This window comes from Lolium perenne, chromosome 6 (genome assembly GCF_019359855.2).
Source record: "Lolium perenne isolate Kyuss_39 chromosome 6, Kyuss_2.0, whole genome shotgun sequence".
NCBI lineage: Eukaryota > Viridiplantae > Streptophyta > Magnoliopsida > Poales > Poaceae > Lolium > Lolium perenne.
In genome coordinates, this window is record NC_067249.2 from 42446892 (window position 1) to 42469012 (window position 22121).

Sequence of the window (22121 nt, forward strand, 5' to 3'; positions counted from 1 at the left end):
AGGCCTTGTTTCCAAACATCGAATCTCCGTTTATTTACTGTTCTGTTGCATGTTTGCTCGCTGCCATATTTTATTCAGATTGCTATTACCACTCATATACATCCATATTACTTGCATCTCACTATCTCTTCGCCGAACTAGTGCACCTATACATCTGACAAGTGTATTAGGTGTGTTGGGGACACAAGAGACTTCTTGTATCGTGATTGCAGGGTTGCTTGAGAGAGATATTGATACGTCTCCGACGTATCGATAATTTCTTATGTTCCATGCCACATTATTGATGATACCTACATGCTTTATGCATACTTTATGTCATATTTATGCATTTTCCGGCACTAACCTATTAACGAGATGCCGAAGAGCCAGTTGCTGTTTTCTGCTGTTTTTGGTTTCAGAAATCCTAGTAAGGAAATATTCTCGAAATTGGACGAAATCAACGCCCAGGGGCCTATTTTGCCACGAAACTTCCAGAAGACCGAAGGAGAGACGAAGTGGGGCCCCGGTGCGGCTCCCTGACCTGCCCTTTTGCCTACATATAGTCTTCGTCGCGAAACCCCCAGTACCGAGAGCCACGATACGGAAAACCTTCCAGAGACGCCGCCGCCGCCAGTCCCATCTCGGGGGATTCAGGAGATCGCCTCCGGCACCCTGCCGGAGAGGGGAATCATCTCCCGGAGGACTCTTCACCGCCATGGTCGCCTCCGGAGTGATGAGTGAGTAGTTCACCCCTGGACTATGGGTCCATAGCAGTAGCTAGATGGTCGTCTTCTCCTTATATGCTTCATTGTCGGGTCTTGTGAGCTGCCTAACATGATCAAGATCATCTATCTGTAATGCTACATGTTGTGTTTGTTGGGATCCGATGGATAGAGAATACTATGTTATGTTGATTATCAATTTATATCTATGTGTTGTTTATGATCTTGCATGCTCTCCGTTATTAGTAGAGGCTCTGGCCAAGTTTTTACTCTTAACTCCAAGAGGGGGTATTTATGCTCGATAGTGGGTTCATGCCTCCATTAAATCTGGGACAGTGACAGAAAGTTCTAAGGTTGTGGATGTGCTGTTGCCACTAGGGATAAAACATTGATGCTATGTCCGAGGATGTAGTTATTGATTACATTACGCACCATACTTAATGCAATTGTCTGTTGTTTGCAACTTAATACTGGAAGGGGTTCGGATGATAACCTGAAGGTGGACTTTTTAGGCATAGATGCATGTTGGATAGCGGTCTATGTACTTTGTCGTAATGCCCAATTAAATCTCACTATACTCATCATATCATGTATGTGCATGGTCATGCCCTCTCTATTTGTCAATTGCCCAACTGTAATTTGTTCACCCAACATGCTATTTATCTTATGGGAGAGACACCACTAGTGAACTGTGGACCCCGGTCCATTCTTTTAATCGAATACAATCTACTGCAATACTTGTTCTACTGTTTTCTGCAAACAATCATCATCTACACTATACATCTAATCCTTTGTTACAGCAAGCCGGTGAGATTGACAACCTCACTGTTTCGTTGGGGCAAAGTACTTTGGTTGTGTTGTGCAGGTTCCACGTTGGCGCCGGAATCCCTGGTGTTGCGCCGCACTACATCTCGCCGCTATCAACCTTCACGTGCTTCTTGGCTCCTACTGGTTCGATAAACCTTGGTTTCTTACTGAGGGAAACTTGCCGCTGTACGCATCACACCTTCCTCTTGGGGTTCCCGACGGACGCGTGTTGAACGGAAAGACAATACGTCGACCACGCGTAGCAAGCAAAATTTCTGGCGCCGTTGCCGGGGAGATCAAGACACACTGCAAGGGGAGTCTCCACAATCCAATCTCTTTACTTTGTTTTTGTCTTGCTTTATTTTATTTACTTTCTTGTTTGCTGCATTATATCAAAATACAAAAAAATTAGTTGCTAGTTTTACTTTATTTACTGTCTTGTTTGCACTCTAAAAAAAACACAAAAAAATTAGTTACTTGCATTTGCTTTACTTATTTCAACATGTTTCCTTTTAATTTTACTGTAAAAGATATACCTGTGGGACAAGGGTCTATAATTGGAAGAGATAATATAGAAGAATTTTTCACCCATGTTAGTATGCATGAAGATCTTAAAGATATACCCCTTGCAAAAGCTGTCCCCACTTATGAAGATGCCTCTGTTTGTTTGGTACGCATGATGGAAGCTAGATTTATTAGTCTCAACCCCATGATACAACACATGTTTCTTACACTTTCTGATATGGAGAGGGGAGAGAAGAGAGATTTTGTTTTAAAAGTCCTTGTGCGAGAATTTGCGGATATAGCTAAAGAAGCTAGAAAAGTTTTTAGTAAGCATGAGAGGATTGGTATGATCACTGATTTTAAAAGAACACTTGAAAAGATGGATATGGATAGGATTAAGTACACTAATAATGTTAATGATGGTGGGGAGATTAAAGCACCAATACCATGTAAGCTCCTAGCGATGCATGAAGCTCTAGATGATAATTATGCTTGGCTTGTTCCTGAAAATTTGTTTGACGAGAGTAGCAAGCCCAAGACTAATGAAAAGGGAGCCGCTGAAACCTATGTATCCAAAATACTATGCATGGTTGAGAAAACTCCAACCCCCGCTGTAGATGCATCATCTCTTGATAACACTTGATATACACTTTCTACGCCTAGCTGAAAGGCGTTAAAGAAAAGCGCTTATGGGAGACAACCCATGTTTTTTACTACAGTACCTTTATTTTATATTTGAGTCTTGAAAGTTGTTACTACTGTAGCAACCTCTCCTTATCTTATTTTGTTGCATAGTTCTGCCAAGTAAAGTCGTTGATAGTAAGGTTCATACTAGATTTGGATTACTGCGCAGAAACAGATCTCTTTGCTGTCACGAATTTGGGTCTAATTCTCTGTAGGTAACTCAGAAAATTATGCCAATTTACGTGAGTGATCCTCAGATATGTACGCAACTTTCATTCAATTTTAGCATTTTCATTTGAGCAAGTCTGGTGCCTCTTAGAAATTCATCTTTACGAACTGTTCTGTTTTGACAGATTCTGCCTTTTATTTCGCATTGCCGGTTTTGATATGCTTGATGGATTTTTCGATTCCATTAACTTTCAGTAGCTTTGTGCAATGTCCAGAAGTGTTAAGAATGATTATGTCACCTCTGAACATGTAAATTTTTATTGTGCACTAACTCTCTAATGAGTTGTTTTGAGTTTGGTGTGGAGGAAGTTTTCAAGGATCAAGAGAGGAGGATGATACAATATGATCAAGGAGAGTGAAAGCTCTAAGCTTGGGGATGCCCCGGTGGTTCACCCCTGCATATTTCAAGAAGACTCAAGCATCTAAGCTTGGGGATGCCCAAGGCATCCCCTTCTTCATTGACAACATTATCAGGTTCCTCCCCTGAAACTATATTTTTATTCCATCACATCTTATGCACTTTGCTTGGAGCGTCGGTTTGTTTTTGTTTTTGTTTTTGTTTGAATAAAATGGATCCTAGCATTCTTTGTGTGGGAGAGAGACACGCTCCGCTGTTGCATATGGACAAATATGTCCTTAGGCTTTACTCATAGTATTCATGGCGAAGGTTGAATCTTCTTCGTTAAATTGTTATATGGTTGGAAACGGGAAATGCTACATGTAGTAATTGATAAAATGTCTTGGATAATTTGATACTTGGCAATTGTTGTGCTCATGTTTAAGCTCTTGCATCATATACTTTGCACCTATTAATGAAGAAATACATAGAGCTTGCTAAAATTTGGTTTGCATAATTGGTCTCTCTGAAGTCTAGATAATTTCTAGTATTGAGTTTGAACAACAAGGAAGACGGTGTAGAGTCTTATAATGTTTACAATATGTCTTTTATATGAGTTTTGCTGCACCGGTTCATCCTTGTGTTTGTTTCAAATAACCTTGCTAGCCTAAACCTTGTATCGAGAGGGAATACTACTCATGCATCCAAAATCCTTGAGCCAACCACTATGCCATTTGTGTCCACCATACCTACCTACTACATGGTATTTCTCCGCCATTCCAAAGCAAATTGCTTGAGTGCTACCTTTAAAATTTCTATTCTCTACCTTTGCAATATATAGCTCATGGGACAAATAGCTTAAAAACTATTGTGGTATTGAATATGTACTTATGCACTTTATCTCTTATTAAGTTGCTTGTTGTGCGATAACCATGTTCCTGGGGACGCCATCAACTACTCTTTGTTGAATATCATGTGAGTTGCTATGCATGTCCGTCTTGTCTGAAGTAAGGGAGATTTACCACTTATTTAATGGTTAGAGCATGCATAATGTTAGAGAAGAACATTGGGCCGCTAACTTAAGCCATGAATCATGGTGGAAGTTTCAGTTTTGGACATATATCCTCAATCTCATATGAGAAAATTAATTGTTGCTACATGCTTATGCATTAAAGAGGAGTCCATTATCTGTTGTCTATGCTGTCCCGGTATGGATGTCTAAGTTGAGAATAATCAAAAGCGAGAAATCCAATGCGAGCTTTCTCCTTAGACCTTTGTACAGGCGGCATAGAGGTACCCCTTTGTGACACTTGGTTAAAACATGTGTATTGCGATGATAATCCCGGTAATCCGAGCTAATTAGGACAAGGTGCGGGCACTATTAGTATACTATGCATGAGGCTTGCAACTTGTAAGATATAATTTACATGATACATATGCTTTATTACTACCGTTGACAAAATTGTTTCTTGTTTTCAAAACCAAAGCTCTAGCACAAATATAGCAATCAATGTTTCCCTCTGCGAAGGGCCTTTCTTTTACTTTTATGTTGAGTCAGTTCACCTATTTCTCTCCACCTCAAGAAGCAAACACTTGTGTGAACTGTGCATTGATTCCTACATACTTGCATATTGCACTTGTTATATTACTTTGCATTGATAACTATCTATGAGATATACATGTTACAAGTTGAAAGCAACCGCTGAAACTTAATCTTCCTTTGTGTTGCTTCAATACCTTTACTTTGATTTATTGCTTTATGAGTTAACTCTTATGCAAGACTTATTGATGCTTGTCTTGAAAGTACTATTCATGAAAAGTCTTTGCTACATGATTCATTTGTTTACTCATGTCATTTACCATTGTTTTGATCGCTGCATTCATTACATATGCTTACAATAGTATGATCGAGGTTATGATGGTATGTCACTCCAGAAATTATCTTTGTTATCGTTTACCTGCTCGGGACGAGCAGGAACTAAGCTTGGGGATGCTGATACGTCTCCGACGTATCGATAATTTCTTATGTTCCATGCCACATTATTGATGATACCTACATGCTTTATGCATACTTTATGTCATATTTATGCATTTTCCGGCACTAACCTATTAACGAGATGCCGAAGAGCCAGTTGCTATTTTCTGCTGTTTTTGGTTTCAGAAATCCTAGTAAGGAAATATTCTCGGAATTGGACGAAATCAACGCCCAGGGGCCTATTTTGCCACGAAGCTTCCAGAAGACCGAAGGAGAGACGAAGTGGGGCCACGGGGCGCTGCCACACTAGGACGGCGCGGCCCAAGGGGGGCCCGCGCGGCCCTAGTGTGTGGGGCCCCCGTGCGGCTCCCTGACCTGCCCTTCCGCCTACATATAGTCTTCGTCGCGAAACCCCCAGTACCGAGAGTCATGATACGGAAAACCTTCCAGAGACGCCGCCGCCGCCAATCCCATCTCGGGGGATTCAGGAGATCGCCTCCGGCACCCTGCCGGAGAGGGGAATCATCTCCCGGAGGACTCTTCACCGCCATGGTCGCCTCCGGAGTGATGAGTGAGTAGTTCACCCCTGGACTATGGGTCCATAGCAGTAGCTAGATGGTCGTCTTCTCCTTATATGCTTCATTGTCGGGTCTTGTGAGCTGCCTAACATGATCAAGATCATCTATCTGCAATGCTACATGTTGTGTTTGTTGGGATCCGATGGATAGAGAATACTATGTTATGTTGATTATCAATTTATATCTATGTGTTGTTTATGATCTTGCATGCTCTCCGTTATTAGTAGAGGCTCTGGCCAAGTTTTTACTCTTAACTCCAAGAGGGAGTATTTATGCTCGATAGTGGGTTCATGCCTCCATTAAATCTGGGACAAAGGATGAAAGTTCTAAGGTTGTGGATGTGTTGTTGCCACTAGGGATAAAACATTGATGCTATGTCCGAGGATGTAGTTATTGATTACATTACGCACCATACTTAATGCAATTGTCTGTTGTTTGCAACTTAATACTGGAAGGGGTTCGGATGATAACCTGAAGGTGGACTTTTTAGGCATAGATGCATGCTGGATAGCGGTCTATGTACTTTGTCGTAATGCCCAATTAAATCTCACTATACTCATCATATCATGTATGTGCATGGTCATGCCCTCTCTATTTGTCAATTGCCCAACTGTAATTTGTTCACCCAACATGCTATTTATCTTATGGGAGAGACACCACTAGTGAACTGTGGACCCCGGTCCATTCTTTTAATCGAATACAATCTACTGCAATACTTGTTCTACTGTTTTCTGCAAACAATCATCATCCACACTATACATCTAATCCTTTGTTACATCAAGCCGGTGAGATTGACAACCTCACTGTTTCGTTGGGGCAAAGTACTTTGGTTGTGTTGTGCAGGTTCCACGTTGGCGCCGGAATCCCTGGTGTTGCGCCGCACTACATCTCGCCGCCATCAACCTTCACGTGCTTCTTGGCTCCTACTGGTTCGATAAACCTTGGTTTCTTACTGAGGGAAACTTGCCGCTGTACGCATCACACCTTCATCTTGGGGTTCCCAACGGACGCGTGTTGAACGGAAAGACAATACGTCGACCACGCGCAGCAGATATCTTTGACCTCTTCCTCCCTGAGTTCGATAAAACCTTGGGTGATCCACTTAAGGGAAAACTTGCTGCTGTTCTACAAACCTCTGCTCTTGGAGGCCCAACACTGTCTACAGGAAAAGAAGCCGTGTGTGGATAGCAAGCTATTTTCTGGCGCCGTTGCCGGGGAACGAAGAAAAGCTACACCACAGAGATTTCTACCTCCCACGTCAACCACGCGCCAGTTGTGGACAGCACTGCCCATAGCATTGCTTATAGATTTCTTGTGGTGAAATCTGGAGTGAATGACATGAATGTTGGCACCATCTTTGAATCAAGAGATGCTACATTCTTTGAGGATATATTTCCTATGAGAGATATGCATGGCATATCTAGTTGGGAATGTGATCCAATACATGAAACTCCTATGGAGTCTGATGAGGAATCTGATGATGAGAGTTCAGATTCTGATGAAGATGACAATGAAGCTCCCACAAGGAGTAAGAGACAAAGGACTGCAAAGTCTTTTGGTAATGATTTCACTGTATATCTTGTGGATGATACTCCCACTACCATTTCAGAAGCTCTCGTATCTCCGGATGCAGACTACTAGAAGGAAGCGGTTCAAAGCGAGATGTATTCCATCTTGGCTAATGGAACGTGGGAGTTAACTGAGTATCCTTATGGGTGCAAACCTATAGGATATAAATGGGTATTTAAGAAGAAGCTTCGAGCTGATGGTACTATTGAGAAGTACAAAGCTCGGCTTGTAGCCAAAGGCTATACCCAAAAGGAAGGTGAATATTTCTTCGATACCTACTCACCTGTGGCGAGATTGACCACCATTCGAGTACTACTATCATTGGCTGCCTCACACGGTCTTCTCGTTCATCAAATGGACGTTAAGACGACTTTCCTAAATGGAGAGTTGGACGAGGAAATTTACATGAAACAGCCTGATGGTTTCGTACTAGAAGGTCAAGAAAGAAAGGTGTGTAAATTAAAGAAATCTGTGTATGGTCTCAAACAAGCTCCCAAACAATGGCATGAGAAGTTTGAAAGAACTTCGACATCTGCGGGCTTTGTTGTCAATGAAGCTGACAAATGTGTGTACTACCGCCATGGTGGGGGTGAGGGCGTTGTCCTATGCTTGTATGTGGATGACATACTAATTTTTGGGACAAGTCTCAAAGTGATTGAGGAGGTAAAAACCTTCCTATCTCAGTGTTTCGAGATGAAAGATCTTGGAGAAGCTGATGTTATATTGAACATCAAGCTATTGAGAGATGAGAATAATGGGATTACACTTGTGCAATCTCATTATGTTGAGAAGCTGTTGAGTAGATTTGGCTATGATGATTGCAAATCTTCTCTCACACCTTATGATCCTAGTGTCTTTCTTCGAAAGAATGAAAAGGCAACTAGAGATCAATTGAGATACTCTCAAATCATTGGTTCACTCATGTATTTAGCTTGCGCTACGAGGCCTGATATCTCTTTTGTTGTGTGCAAACTTAGCCGGTTTGTGGCCAACCCGGGAGATGATCATTGGCATGCTCTTGAGAGAGTAATGCACTATCTAAAGGGAACCATGAGTTATGGAATTCATTATACCGGGTATCCAAGAGGACTTGAAGGGTATAGTGATTCCAATTGGATTTCTGATGCTAAGATGAAAGCCACAAGTGGATATGTTTTCACTCTTGGTGGTGGCGCTGTTTCCTGGAAGTCTTGCAAGCAGACCATCTTAACGAGGTCAACTATGGAAGCAGAACTCACAGCATTAGATACAGCTACTGCCGAAGCGGAATGACTTCGTGAGCTCTTGATGGACTTGCCTATGGTTGAGTTCAAGAGGAGATCCTTGGCCGATATTGGTTCTAAGGATAATATGAAAAGTTCCAAACACATCAAGAGGAGACTGAAGTCTGTCAGAAAACTGAAGAACTCCGGAGTGATAGCATTGGATTATGTCCAAAGTGCTAAAAATCTGGTAGATCCTTTTACAAAAGGACTATCAAGAAACATGATAGACCTTGAATCGAGGGAGATGGGTTTGAGACCCACTTGAGTTGCCGAGGGGGTAACCCAACCTATGTGATCGGAAATTCCGTGAACTTGGACCTGGGAAAACAAATCGGAGTAACTGAGTTGAGAGAAAATTTAATACTCCCACTCCGCTGCAGATGCAATTCTCTCATAGCTACTGTAAGGCAGGTTGACAATGTCTTAATGTGTTCTGAGTGGCTCTTGATGAGCGAAGACGCTGTCCTACAGGGCGATCTTTGAAGAACACACCTATATGAGCGACACTACTGGTCATAGTGTGGGAGATTTGGGTGAATCTCTAGTAAGCTCATGAAGGGCCGAGGAGTATGACTTATAAGCTCCACCCGAGGGGAAGGCTAAGGTAGCCTAGTACCGTGCCGACATTGAGTGAAACTTGTTGCACAAAGACTGACAATTCAAGGCATAGTATTGTTCAGTTGTAGTCAAGCGTAACTCCTTGTCTAGGTGAAAGTTCAACTTAACAGTCTCCACTGAAGTGCAGGTATATTAAACAGTAAATGGAACTAATGTGTCATCTGATGTGCATATGAGATCTGGTGGGGGATTGTTGAATGTAGATGGGCTGCGGCCCAATAAGGCAGCCCATGTGGTCTACAGTTTCCTGAAATCTCAAGGCCCATCACGTTGGCAGCTTGGGACAACCATGTGAGACAAAGTTTAGTCCCACATTGCTAGTTGTGAGAGATTTAGAGTGGTATATAAGGGCTGATGTTCTAGTCCTTCCAAGTGAGTGAGATTAGAAGGAGCCCTCGCGCACTCCTCCTCCTCCGCCCCGCCTCGGCTCGGCACGTCACGTCACGCACGCACGTCACGTCACGTCACGTCACGTTTCGTGACTCGAGTTCGAGTTCGAGACACACTCAAGGAAGCCTAAATTTTTTGCTTGGTGCACCAAATGTTTTGGGTACGTGTCGACCTGCATGTGCATGCTCGCCGCGTGTCCCTGGCTTCCTACGCGTGGCAACGCGGTCGGGGCGGCTCTCCTCCCAGGCTATACAAGGAGACCGATTAGATCTGGAGAACAGTGCTCTTAGATCTCTCTCGTGAAATTCCTTTTGCTGTGCTACTCTCTAGTCTTCCCCATCCCAGCGACTGCGTGCACAGCCGTCCGGGAGAGCAGGCCTCCGAAACCCCGTCCGTTGAGATCCTGCACCGGGAGACGGGCGATAAGGTTTTTGGGGAGTGTCTCGGCGCGACTGCTCGCTGCTGTTCGTGCTCATCTTCGACGGTTCGGCTGCTTCATCGACATATCCGACTACACCATGGGCGACATCAACAACTCCCATGGTGGTGGTGGTGATGCTGCTGGTGCGACCTTCCCGGTCGCGATGTATGTGCTTTTCCTCTCCTACCTTGCACTGCTACTTGTTCCATGTTCAGATCTGATGCATGTGCTTAGTCTGATGTGTGTGGTTAAATATGCTTGTGCATCTATAATGTTGCTTTCGGTAATTAAACTCACACGAAAATTGCCTAATAATCCAACAACAAATTGAAATAAATACATTTAGTGTTTAAAAGCAGCAGGCTGTTGAAGATATCGTAAATTGAGCCTAAATTTTTTCACTCTCTGTGAGACTATAAGGTGGATCATGTATAAATAAAGTACTCGGCTTTAATCCAAAATATTTTTTGAGAGGGAGTATTACTTTCTTCATCCATAAAAAGATATTAAAAATTTATCTAAATTTAGATATAGAGTGTTTAGATACATCTAAATTTAAATAAATTTGAGATAGAGAGTATTGACTATGGATGACATGAAAAAAGACAGCAATTTAGTTGGCAGTCCCTCACAGGCTCTCACCACTCCGAAATCATTCCTCACCGAAACGTCCCGCCACCACGCTTCGCTTCCACTCGACCAGCACCAGGATGCACCGCTTCCGCAGTTCCGCCGCTCTGCCGCCCACCTGCTGCTACGCCACTCGCCAGGACCGTCCCCGCAATTGACGCCCGCATGGCGTTTGACCAAATGCTTCGAGCGCGTACGACCTTCCCTTGTCGCGCGCCGCTCTTGCCAGGTGCTCGACGGAATGCGCGACTCGTGGTTCTGTACCCAGGCGAGGTCTACCGGCGCCCACGAGCTCGCCATGGACCAGCGGTTCACGGTGGTCCCTGGCTCCGAAGTCTCCGAGGCGGCAGAGAGGGTCTGCCGCGTGGCCATGGACCAGCAGTTCACGGTGGTCCCGGGCTCTGACGTCTCCAAGGTGGCAGAGACCAGAGAGGGTGTGCGGTGTGCCGCGTTCTCTCCACCCAGCCAGAACCGACGGTGGCGCCGGCTCTTGACGCGCTAGGGGTGCCCATGTCGCGGGAACTGGTGGCAGAGGTGCTGAAGAACCTGAGCAACGCCGGCGTGCTAGCCCTCACCTTCTTCCGGTGGGCGGAGAGGCAGGAAGGCTTCGTGTACACAGCCGAGAGCTTCCACAACCTGATTGAAGCGCTCGGCAAGATAAAGCAGTTCAGGCTGGTGTGGAGCCTGGTCGAGGCTATGCGGTGCCGCGGCTTGCTTTCCAAGGACACATTCAGGCTCATCGTCAGGAGGTATGCCCGGGCAAGGAAGGTCAAGGAAGCCGTCGAGACGTTCGAGAAGATGGGCGGTTTTGGGCTGAAAACAGACTTGTCAGATTACAACTGGCTGATCGATGTGCTGAGCAAATCCAAGCAAGTCAGGAAGGCGAACGCCATCTTTAAGGACATGAAGAGGGATGGAAAGTTTGTGCCTGATCTGAAGACCTACACTATCCTCATGGAAGGCTGGGGCCATGAGAAGGACTTGTTGATGCTCAAGTCGGTGTACCAAGAAATGCTGGATGCAGGCATTAAGCCTGATGTCGTGGCTTATGGGATGCTCATTAGTGCCTTTTGCAAGTCCGCCAAATGTGACGAGGCCATCAAGGTGTTCCATGAGATGGAAGCCACTGGTGTCATGCCAAGCCCTCATGTGTACTGCATGCTCATCAATGGGCTCGGTTCAGAGGAGAGGCTGGATGAAGCTTTGAAGTTTTTCGAGCTTTCCAAGTCCAGTGGGTTTCCCATGGAGGTACCTACATGCAATGCAGTTGTTGGGGCTTACTGCAGATCCTCAAAGTTCGAGCATGCCTTCAGGATGGTTGATGAGATGAGAAAGAGTGGAATTGGACCAAATTCGCGGACTTATGATATTATTCTGCAGTATCTTATAAAATCTCAGAAAATAGACGAGGCTTATAATGTTTTCCAGGAAATGGGTAGGAGTGCCTGTGAACCTCAGATCAACACATATACAATAATGGTTGGTATGTTCTGCAGTAATGAAAGGGTTGATATGGCCTTAAAGGTGTGGAACCAGATGAAGGAGAAGGGTGTTCTCCCATGTATGCACATGTTTTCCGCGTTGATCAATGGGTTATGCTTTGAGAAAAGGCTGGAAGAAGCCTGCATCTATTTCCAGGAGATGTTGGACAAAGGAATTAGGCCACCTGCTCAGCTTTTCAGTAATTTGAAGCAAGCTCTTATTGAGGGAGGAAGGATTAGTTTGGCACAAGAGATGGCTTTCAAGTTGGATACGTTACGGAAAACACCTTTGCGTCCTTGAGGAAACATGCAAATGATGTAAGGCAGCAGCTTGACGGCAATAGCCTGACTCTCTAAATCATTTTCTGCACAATGTGCCATCCTTTAGTTTTGTGATGAACATGTGTCCTCCAGGTTGACAACCTCAAATGAAGCAAATTTGTTCTGTCTAGCTAATCAAGCAACTTAGCATTTGCTATCTTATGTAATCTTTGCATGGTGTTTCCAAAGTTGAAGAGGATCTGGAAACTGCAAATCAGAATATACTAGCTTTTCACAGGATTCTGCCGTTGTGGTTGTGTGTACATTTTTCACTGCTTATAGCTGTGGATAATTCTTTGTTGTTTGTCGAAGTTTACCTGACCAAGGAGTATATGTCAAATTTTCATGCTAGATGGAATTTTGTTTATATTTTGCTATCTATACGACTTAATTTTGCTATATTAAGTCTGCACGTCTTACAGAACTTAGGAATACTTCTGGTTGCATTCAATTAAAATTTCAAAAGGTCCTTGATGTATTTGAGATGCTCCCATTGACGTCCATATGATGCTGTTCCTTTTTGTGTTTAAGCTCCCTTTTGTTGCTCCATTCTGATTAACTTGACAATTTTGTGGACAGTTTGTTCAGAAGCTTCAGAATAAGTCATTTACTAACGAGGAGGAGTTGCAAGTGATGCAAGACATCGCTGAAGGATTCACACTCCCTTTTAACATCTAGGCAATCAAATGGAAGATACCTGGTGTACTTCAAAATAAAATGCATATTTTAGTGAACTTACCGAATTATGTCACCCATCCCTTTTTATTGAAAAGGCTGATGGGAAAGGATGGATCCCACATGGCTGGTGGAACTGATCATGATTGGGGGCATGCTGACTTGGGGCTTAAAACTCTGGGCCTGGAGGAAGCAGGGACTGAGTCAGTTAGCACCTTAAATGGTAAAATAGTAAACAAGGCAAGATAGTATTGCTGAAGTTATTCTAAGCCTGGAGAGCAACGAGTGAGAAGTTTGCTGAAGAAGATAGTATTGGTTTGTATAATCAAGCAAGATAAATAGGAGAGTTTGCACAGTCGATTGAAGATAGTATTGGTGAATATGCGGCCTCCCTATGTTAAGCCAAACACTAACATGAAATCTGACAAATCAAGCTGCAAATGGTACAAGCATGATGATGCACTTCAGCCTGTTTCCATCGGAAGGAAAATCACAGTCACCTGCATATAGTTATCTGGACGATGAAGTGACTAGTGATGAAAGATGGCAAACCAAACACATGGTGGCCAAACAAGACACTCAAGCAACAGGAATGTTTGCCCTGACTACTACGCAAAATCCTGTTCAATGAAATGAAACGCAACATCTCTTGCGTTTTCTCGAAAAAAAAAACATTCAGGTTGGCAAAATAGATTAGCAAGCAGCAGTGACTACCAAACAGAGTAAGATTAGACGGATAATGCAATTGATTTCGGCAATCTTCTACTGTGAGCACCTAGTTTGCATCAGAATCACAGGAGCAGTAGTTCTCATCCCCGTGAAGGAGGCCATGACAACGAGGAAAGGCTCATGGATAAGCTTCTGAGGCAAGGGCATAGACAGTGAGGAGCACAAGACCAGGACAGAATCCTGGACACCTCAAGCTCGAACCAATCAACGTGCTGATGGCAATGGGGAGCGATCCAACAGAGATGGAGGTTCAATCCTTCAGAAATAGCCATATGGCTGCCCACAGAATCTGAATCCCCAATTGCGAAGCTGAAGGCTTGTCGTCCCGCTCGGTCCATTTTGCTGCAGCTGGACACGTCTAGGGGAAATGTACTCCTTGGTCAGGTAAACTTCGACAAACTGGCTGCACGCATCAGCGCTCTGAAGAAGGCTTGATCTTCCTGCTGCAGAATATCAATAGTCGTCGACATCGATGAGAGCTTGTTCGTTCAGTTTGACAACTGTGTTTGTTATCACCGCTCCATCTCATTGTCCGCCGTGCTGCCGGAGAAGCCTCTCAAGGCGCCCAAGGTGCAAAAGAAAGAGTACGACGAGGTATTTACTGCTAATTTAAAAAATATGCATGCGTGCTTAGTACGTTCTCACTGCTTTCAGTATTGATCATATATGATATAAGTACATAGAGATTAGAGACAAGTCAGACATAAAAAACGTCAGTCTACTTTAGTTAACCCCTTTAACACTAACTCTGAAACATGCAATTAATAATCTTAGATGAGACCTTGCCTTGTTTCAGAATATTGAGATAGTAGTTCAAACTATTCACATACAAGAAAGTAAGCTGCAGCACTGATGAGCCTGTGTTTCTCTCTTGTTTGTAGAGTGATCTGGGGAACCTCCTGAAGAACAGAGAGAATGAGAAGGCTCTCAAGGAGCTCAAGGCTAAAGCTGCACAGGCCGCGCTCGGAGAAAGAGCGGCAAAAAATGATCTTCCGCCACAACTTATCTTTCTACTTAGTTAGAAGCTTCTGAAGAAAATGGCCGAGAACCTTCGCTTGGAGGCTACTGCGAAGAGCCCTACCCACAGGTATGCGCGCTGGAAGATTCTCAACTCATATTGACAAACAATGCTCCAGATGTGGTCTTGAAGAGAATGAGGTACACCTTTTTTTTCCTTTGCCCATTTGCAAAAGCTGCCTGGTTCAGCTCTCCATGGCTCTTAAGATCCGAAGTTTATTTTGTAAATCATGGCTCAATTCCTGCAGTTATTGAGGCTATCTTGTCTTCTGGGCATCCCAATGCTTCTACTACTAATCTGTATACGTTCTTGTGGTGCCTTTGGAAGTCTAGAAATGATAATCCTTTTGGCAGGAAATCAAACAAACCATTTCAGGTACATGCAGCAGCCAAGGCAATCCTTCAGGGCGTTAGGACTGATGATGAGCTCACTCCTACAGAAGTGCATGCTTCCATAACTCAGGACAAACAGTGCACCTCTCTCCAACAGGGATCTTCGGTATCGGAACCCTCCAAACTTGCAGGACCGGTATTCTACGTCGATGCTGCTTGGTCGCCTTTGCAAGGACAAAATTCAGCACCAGCAGGCATTGGCATCTTCATACAACATACAGGACTGACTCACAGCAGCAACAGCTTCATCTCGGCGATGTCCCCGCATGTCTCATCTGCTCTACAGGCCGAAGCATTTAGAGTCCAATTAGCTGTCAGAATCGCAGAGCTGTTATGCTCTGAGCAACCCATATTTTTGACAGACAACAAGACGCTATCTGTTGCGGCAGCAGCCAACAATCCCGTTGGTGCCCTGGACACTGGCATATTGCACCTCAACTTGCAGCCATTTTTAGTACATCTGCTTTCAGGCAACATAATTTTAAGGCGCACCATCAAGCCAAGTTAGCACTCAGGCTTCTCAACAAGGATGTTATTTTCAGTTGTTTATGCAATTCCCAGCAGCCTGGAACATGTCCAGTGCGCGGAGCTCTGTCTGAATTGGCTGTTCAGCCATTCAAACTAGTATCTGTAAAATGTTGTTAAATCAATAAAATAATCCCAGTTCAAAAAAAAGGCCGAGAAAACTTACTTATTTAGGATAGTTGCAAGTCTTATTTTCTGTGAGGAATGAGTTCCTGACACTAGGCTACAAATTTATGTGATGATCTTCTATTGCCATCTTTTTTCATACTTATGGTTTTCGTTTCTCATCTAGACCCTGACAATTGCAACAGGTTGAGACGTGGAAAGTAATGAGCATGCATGGTTACTTGTGTTTGGGTTGGGAATTGATAAATCTTGTGGGTCTGAATATGCAAAAAACAAGTTGATTTTCAGGTCCCTGTTTTTAATTAAAAGCCTACTGCAAATCTAGAGATTGAGGAAGGTCAAAATTTTGTCAGGATGCAGCACATAATGCCCCATTTGCCTGCATATCAGAACATAATGCCCCATTTGTCTGCATATCAGAACACCGACTGACCGACAGTGCAGCAGGTTCAAAAGTGTTAGTCTAAAGTTTAAAACAAACTGGGATACATTCTCTAAACCTTGCAGTAAATGGGGGCTAGCCGAGCACATGAATGACATCATTCATATTTTATTTGCTGCTCCTATAGAATGCGTAGCTCATTCATGCAAAATAGTCAGGTTGGGAACACGAAGATCGTCAGCTGTTTTGGAGTGAAACCGTGGAGCAGAGAATAACAAACTGCAAAACAAAAAAAAGCAGTAGTATGTACCTGTCAGACAACCTGTGAGCCACCCTGGTTAGCAGAGCTGAACAGGAATGATCATCTACAGCCATAGATCAACACCAACCGGTCTAATCTGAGCCGTTAATCACGCTCTGGCCCACAGGTTAGACTTCATCAACCAGGTTTAAGTGCTTGCCTCCTTATTAGTCAAGGATGCAACGGTACGATCCTATAGAACAGATCCTGTTCAAGTAAGGTCGTGTTGTACAACTGCAGGGTCCGCTATTTAAGCTGGTCCAATCCTCCCTAAACTTCCGAGGTGGTACTATCTTTCGCTAGGTGCTGCTGCCGTCCGGCCACTGCGTTGCGTGATTTTGCTCCGGTGCATCAGCTGCACTTCGTATTGGGCCGGCCCCTCAACGCTAAATAGAAAAGCCCACATTTTTCCGGGACCATCGTTATGGCCTACTTCCGAGATCACTCTCCGCTGTCCTCTCCAACAAGCAAAACTATGTGAAATGGTACTTCTACCGCACACAAGACAATGTACGTCAGTTTAACTTCAACAATTCTTTGGGGTGTTTTGTGCTGTTCTGTTGGTAAATATAAAAATAAAATAGACTATGTTTCTCGCAAAAGGCAAACTTCAACAGTTTGACATCTGAAAGAAAACGCAAGTAGGAATTAAGAAAGCACCTCGCGCGACCTCGCGTCCATGGCCGTGTCCACAGACGGCGTGCCGCCGCCTTGATCTCCCAACGTTGACCTCCTCCTCCTCTGTCTCTACTCCGACCAGATCCTAGATCCTCGTCTTGCCCTCTCGCTGCCTATCCCAAGTCCGTTGTCGTCGTCACCCGGGTCGTGGTAGCACGTGGCCCATGTATCGCCATGATGCCGCCGCGCCACCGCCGTCCATGAAGCATTCGGCGCTCGCATCTGCTGTGGTCTCTGCGTCGTCGTCTGCTGCTGCTGCGGCTGCTCTCGCCTCTCGCATGGCAGACCCGACCATTGTTGGGCGTTTGGCTCGCACTCGCCGCCCCAATAGGCCCATGCCGCCGGCTGCTCTGACCCCCCGCCCATCCGTTGCCATTGCTGCCATGACTGGTGGTGCCTTGGTCCATGGGGCTGCCGGTCTTCCTCCGCATGTACCTCTCCCGGAGATGCTTGACACGCGTACAGCACGCGACCGTTGGGAACCCCAAGTGGAAGGTGTGATGCGTACAGCAGTAAGTTTCCCTCAGTTAGAAACCAAGGTTTATCGAACCAGTAGGAGTCAAGAAGCACGTTGAAGGTTGATGGCGGTGAGATGTAGTGCGGCGCAACACCAGGGATTCCGGCGCCAACGTGAAACCTGCACAACACAAACCAAGTACTTTGCCCCAACGAAACAGTGAGGTTGTCAATCTCACCGGCTTGCTATAACAAAGGATTAGATGTATAGTGTGGATGATGATTGTTTGCAGAAAACAGTAGAACAAGTATTGCAGTAGATTGTATTTCAGTAAAGAGAATTGGATCGGGGTCCACAGTTCACTAGAGGTGTCTCTCCCATAAGATAAACAACATGTTGGGTGAACAAATTACAGTTGGGCAATGGACAAATAAAGAGGGCATGACCATGCACATACATATTATGATGAGTATAGTGAGATTTAATTGGGCATTACGATAAAGTACATAGACCGCTATCCAGCATGCATCTATGCCTAAAAAGTCCACCTTCAGGTTATCATCCGAACCCCCTCCAGTATTAAGTTGCTAACAACAGACAATTGCATTAAGTATTGCGCGTAATGTAATCAATAACTACATCCTCGGACATAGCATCAATGTTTTATCCCTAGTGGTAACAGCACATCCATAATCTTAGAGGTTTCTCTCACTCCCCCAGATTCACGGAGACGTGAACCCACTATCGAGCATAAATACTCCCTCTTGGAGTTACTAGCATCAACTTGGCCAGAGCATCTACTAATAACGGAGAGCATGCAAGATCATAAACAACGCATAGATATAAATTGATAATCAACATAACATGGTATTCTCTATTCATCGGATCCCAACAAATACAACATATAGAATTACAGATAGATGATCTTGATCATGTTCGGCAGCTCACAAGACCCGACAATTAAGCACAATGAGGAGAAGACAACCATCTAGCTACTGCTATGGACCCATAGTCCAGGGGTAGACTACTCACACATCACTCCGGAGGCGACCATGGCGGCGTAGAGTCCTCCGGGAGATGATTCCCCTCTCCGGCAGGGTGCCGGAGGCGATCTCCTGAATCCCCCGAGATGGGATTGGCGGCGGTGGCGTCTCTGGAAGGTTTTCCATATCGTGGCTCTCGGTACTGGGGGTTTCGCGACGAAGGCTATTTGTAGGCGGAAGGGTAGGTCAGGGGGCGTCGCGAGGGGCCCAGGAGACAGGGCGGCGCGGCCGGTGAGGCCGCGCCGCCTGCCCTCCTGGCCACCTCGTGGCCCCACTTCGTTGACTCTTCGGTCTTCTGGAAGCTTCGTGGCAAAATAGGACCCTGGGCATTGATTTCGTCCAATTCCGAGAATATTTCCTTACTAGGATTTCTGAAACCAAAAACAGCAGAAAACAGCAACTGGCACTTCGGTATCTTGTTAATAGGTTAGTTCCAGAAAATGCATAAATATGATGTAAAGTATGCATAAAACATGTAGATATCATCAATAATGTGGCATGGAACATAAGAAATTATCGATACGTCGGAGACGTATCAGCATCCCCAAGCTTAGTTTCTGCTCGTCCCGAGCAGGTAAACGATAAACAAAGATAATTTCTGGAGTGACATGCCATCATAACCTTGATCATACTATTTGTAAACATATGTAGTGAATGCAGCGATCAAAACAATGTAAATGACATGAGTAAACAAATGAATCATATAGCAAAGACTTTTCATGAATAGCACTTCAAGACAAGTATCAATAAGTCTTGCATAAGAGTTAACTCATAAAGCAATAATTCATAGTAAAGGTATTGAAGCAACACAAAGGAAGATGAAGTTTTAGCGGTTGCTTTCAACTTATAACATGTATATCTCATGGATATTGTCAACATAGAGTAATATAACAAGTGCAATATGCAAGTATGTAGGAATCAATGTACAGTTCACACAAGTGTTTGCTTCTTGAGGTGGAGAGAAATAGGTGAACTGACTCAACAATAAAAGTAAAAGAATGATCCTTCAAAGAGGAAAGCATCGATTGCTATATTTGTGCTAGAGCTTTGATTTTGAAAACATGTAGAGAGCATAAAAGTAAAATTTCGAGAGGTGTTTGTTGTTGTCAACGAATGGTAGTGGGCACTCTAACCCCCTTGCCAGACAAACCTTCAAAGAGCGGCTCCCATTTTATTTTATTTTTGTGTGGCACTCCTTCCAACCTTTCTTTCACAAACCATGGCTAACCGAATCCTTCGGGTTCCTGCCAACAATCTCATACCATGAAGGAGTGCTTTTTTATTTTAGTTTTATTTTGATGACACTCCTCCCCACCTTTGCTTTCTCAAGCTGGCTAACCGAATCCTTCGGGTGCCGTCCAACAATCATATACCATGGAGGAGTGTCTATTTTTATTAATTAATTTGGGACTGGGAATCCCATTGCCAGCTCTTTTTGCAAAATTATTGGATAAGCGGATGAAGCCACTAGTCCATTGGTGAAAGTTGCCCAACAAGATTGAAAGATAAACACCACATACTTCCTCATGAGCTATAAAACATTGACACAAATCAGAGGTGATAAATTTTGAATTGTTTAAAGGTAGCACTCAAGCAATTTACTTTGGAATGGCGGAGAAATACCATGTAGTAGGTAGGTATGGTGGACACAAATGGCATAGTGGTTGGCTCAAGTATTTGGATGCATGAGAAGTATTCCCTCTCGATACAAGGTTTAGGCTAGCAAGGCTATTTGAAACAAACACAAGGATGAAGCGGTGCAGCAAAACTCACATAAAAGACATATTGTAAACATTATAAGACTCTACACCGTCTTCCTTGTTGTTCAAACTCAATACTAGAAATTATCTATACCTTAGAGAGACCAATTATGCAAACCAAATTTTAGTATGCTCTATGTATTTCTTCATTAATAGGTGCAAAGTATATGATGCAAGAGCTTAAACATGAGCACAACAATTGCCAAGTATCACATTATCCAAGACATTTTAGCAAATTACTATATGTATCATTTTCCAATTCCAACCATATAACAATTTAACGAAGAAGAAACTTCGCCATGAATATTATGAGTAGAGCCTAAGGACATATTTGTCCATATGCTACAGCGGAGCGTGTCTCTCTCCCACACAAAGAATGCTAGGATCCATTTTATTCAAACAAAACAAAAACAAAAACAAACCGACGCTCCAAGCAAAGCACATAAGATGTGATGGAATAAAAATATAGTTTCAGGGGAGGAACCTGATAATGTTGTCGATGAAGAAGGGGATGCCTTGGGCATCCCCAAGTTTAGAAGCTTGAGTCTTCTTGATATATACAGGGGTGAACCACCGGGGCATCCCCAAGCTTAGAGCTTTCACTCTCCTTGATCATGTTGTATCATCTCCCTCTCTTGATCCTTGAAAACTTCCTCCACACCAAACTCAAAACAACTCATTAGAGGGTTAGTGCACAATCAAAATATACATGTTCAGAGGTGACATAATCATTCTTAAAACTTCTGGACATTGCACAAAGCTACTGAAAGTCAATGGAATCGAAAAATCCATCGAGCATAACAAAACAGGCAATGCGAAATAAAAGGCAGAATCTGTCAAAACAGAACAATTCGTAAAGACGAATTTTATTGAGGCACCAGACTTGCTCAAATGAAAATGCTCAAATTGAATGAAAGTTGCGTACATATCTGAGGATCACTCACGTAAATTGGCATAATTTTATAAGTTATCTACTGAAAATTTTGCCCAGATTCGTGACAGCAAAGAAATCTGTTTCTGCGCAGTAATCCAAATCTAGTATGAACCTTACTATCAACGACTTTACTTGGCACAATAAAACACTAAACTAAGATAAGGAGAGGTTGCTACAGTAGTAAACAACTTCCAAGACTCAAAATAAAAAAAAGTATTGTAGTGAAAACATGGGTTGTCTCCCATAAGCGCTTTTCTTTAACGCCTTTCAGCTAGGCGCAGAAAGTGTGTATCAAGTGTTATCAAGAGACGAAGTGTCAACATCATAATTTGTTCTAATAATAGAATCAAAAGGTAACTTCATTCTCTTTCTAGGGAAGTGTTCCATACCTTTCTTGAGAGGAAATTGATATTTAATATTACCTTCCTTCATATCAATGATAGCACCAACAGTTCGAAGAAAAGGTCTTCCCAATATAATGGGACAAGATGCATTGCATTCAATATCCAAGATAACAAAATCAACGGGGACAAGGTTATTGTTAACGGTAATGCAAACATTATCAATTTTCCCCAAAGGTTTCTTTGTAGAG

General features: G+C 43.7%; 1 non-coding gene and 1 pseudogene across 1 annotated transcript; one reads left to right on the plus strand and one right to left on the minus strand.

Annotated features, from left to right (window-relative positions):
• The first annotated feature begins 10718 nt into the window (after positions 1–10718).
• Positions 10719–12860, plus strand: LOC139832119 (uncharacterized; annotated as a pseudogene).
• A 3803-nt stretch (positions 12861–16663) lies between these two features.
• Positions 16664–16882, minus strand: LOC127311045 (small nucleolar RNA U3). Its single transcript, XR_007857538.1, has one exon. It is a non-coding gene; the product is annotated as a small nucleolar RNA U3 (small nucleolar RNA).
• Positions 16883–22121: the final 5239 nt, after the last annotated feature.